The 1,982-nt window shown below is 40.9% G+C and overlaps 1 non-coding gene across 1 annotated transcript; it reads left to right on the top strand.

Annotated features, from left to right (window-relative positions):
- The first annotated feature begins 731 nt into the window (after positions 1-731).
- On the top strand, positions 732-838 carry LOC145141552 (small nucleolar RNA R71). The gene has a single exon (XR_013722746.1). It is a non-coding gene; the product is annotated as a small nucleolar RNA R71 (small nucleolar RNA).
- The last annotated feature ends 1,144 nt before the right edge of the window (positions 839-1,982 follow it).

The following is a 1,982-nucleotide window of genomic DNA, read 5'->3' as shown; positions in this document are numbered from 1 at the left end:
GGGACATCTTCTCATGAACCAAAGTGGTAAGTTGACCAAGTTGCACTTCAAGATTATTGACGGAGGCTTGTTGATTTTTTATTAAAGCCTGTTGTTCTACCATCATTGCGTGATGATTCTTCATCAAAGTTCTTTGTTCATCAATAGCAGAATCAGTAGCCTCGTGTCTCTTTTCTGAAGCTTCCATAAACTTTACTAACATGGTCTCTAGATCGGGTTTTTTCTCAGCTGGTGGCTGCTCCTTTTGGTAGAAGCCTCGACTTGTTTGCCTATACTTCTCTTCCTTTTGCTTCTTGTATTCTTCATATGGAAGCCACTCTTTCTTCGGTTTCCTCCAGTCTTCATCGTACTTGTCCCCACTCAAGTAGCATACTTGAGCCTTTTTATTCCCATACTCATCCAAATTGCAGTCCTTGGTCAAGTGTGGACCATTACTCCGTTCACAACCAACTCTTATAGCATGAATTGATTGGTCCATTTGTGTTAACCTCCGGTCCATATTATTCAGCATAGCCATCATAGCTGCTATTTCTTCAGTTTGTGCACCTCCACTGCCTTTGATTCCATCTTGCCTAGGGTTGTGGTACTCACGAGAGTGCTTCGCGAATTCTTCAATCAGCTCCTTGACCTCCCTTGGATTTTTCTTTGTCAAAGGTCCTTGAGAATCAAGGAGTTGTCTTGTCATAACATTGACCCCATCATAGAAGATTGACATCTCTTGTTGAACATTAAGATCATGTTGAGGACAATTTCTGATCAAGCCTTTGTAACGCTCCCATGCTTCGTATAATAACTCCCCCGGTTGTTGTTCAAAGTTGGATATTACCTTTTTGAGTTTAGCTATCTTGGATGGTGGGCAAAATTGGTCAAGAAATTGCTCACACATTTGAGCCCAAATGGTGATCGTACCCGGTGGAAGTGATTTTAACCACTCTTTAGCAGCTCCCTTAAAAGTAATGGGCAGCATCCTGAGCAAGACGGTGTTTCTATTGACATTTGGAACATTGAAGTAATCCGAAATGTCATTGACTTCATCGAGATGCTTGAAAGCATCCTCATGATCCTTCCCATAAAATGGAATATCCTTCAGTGCATTCAAGATGTGCCCCTTCAGCTCGAATGTGGCAGTGGCAGGTATTGCGGGTTGGACTAAACCGGGACCTACATCCTCTCGGATCCGCTTCTTGTAAGCTCCCATGGACATCTCCTCAATGTTTTCCATTTCGTCCTCTTGCTTGTCTTCGGGCTCACTCGCAAATATTCCAAATTCTGGGTCTGACTCGTATTCTGATTCGTGTGGATTAGAAACTGGATCAAGTTCTTCAACTTTGCCTTTATCCTTTGGGGTTGAACTTGACTCTCCTGTATTCTTTCCCGACTTCCTTGAAAAGGTTGATTTTAATTCTTGCAGTGGCGTCTTCTTTGGCGTGTGATCTTCCTTCGCGTTCTTATTCTTATTTTTGTGAAGGGCTGACTCCGGATCTTCAAGTGGTGGCACCAAAGGTGTGTTAGAGCCTCTGGTCATGAACTCCTGCAAACTAAACAAAATAACGACGTAAAAACGAACTAAAATAGAAAAATAAACTAAAAACTAAAGAAAACTAAAAATCACAGTTCTCACGTCGTGAATCTTTAAGATTCACGTCGTGATTCCTGTAACAGATGAAAAAAATTCAAACCTCGCTGGAAAATTAACTTTTTGCAGGTTTTATCCCACAAAAAGTACCGGTTAATCTAAAGCAAATAAATAAGTAATAAACTAAGCCGTTCCCCGGCAACGGCGCCAAAAACTTGATGTGCACGATAGTACCCACTAATTTTATAATTTATAACCTAACTAACTAACTAACTAAAATGCACCTAGGCAGTGTACCTAGTCGAATTATAGAATAGTTTGGTAAGTCGGGTGTCGATCACAGGGAACGGTGTTGACTAATTAATTTATTTACTACTAAACTAACCTAATTACTAACGAGCTAAGA

The sequence above is a fragment of the Lactuca virosa genome, chromosome 9, assembly GCF_052849685.1.
Source record: "Lactuca virosa cultivar CGN04683 chromosome 9, Lactuca_virosa_CGN04683_v6, whole genome shotgun sequence".
Lineage (NCBI taxonomy): Eukaryota > Viridiplantae > Streptophyta > Magnoliopsida > Asterales > Asteraceae > Lactuca > Lactuca virosa.
The sequence above is the reverse complement of the archived record's forward strand: the minus strand, read 5'-3'. Positions and strand labels throughout refer to the sequence as shown.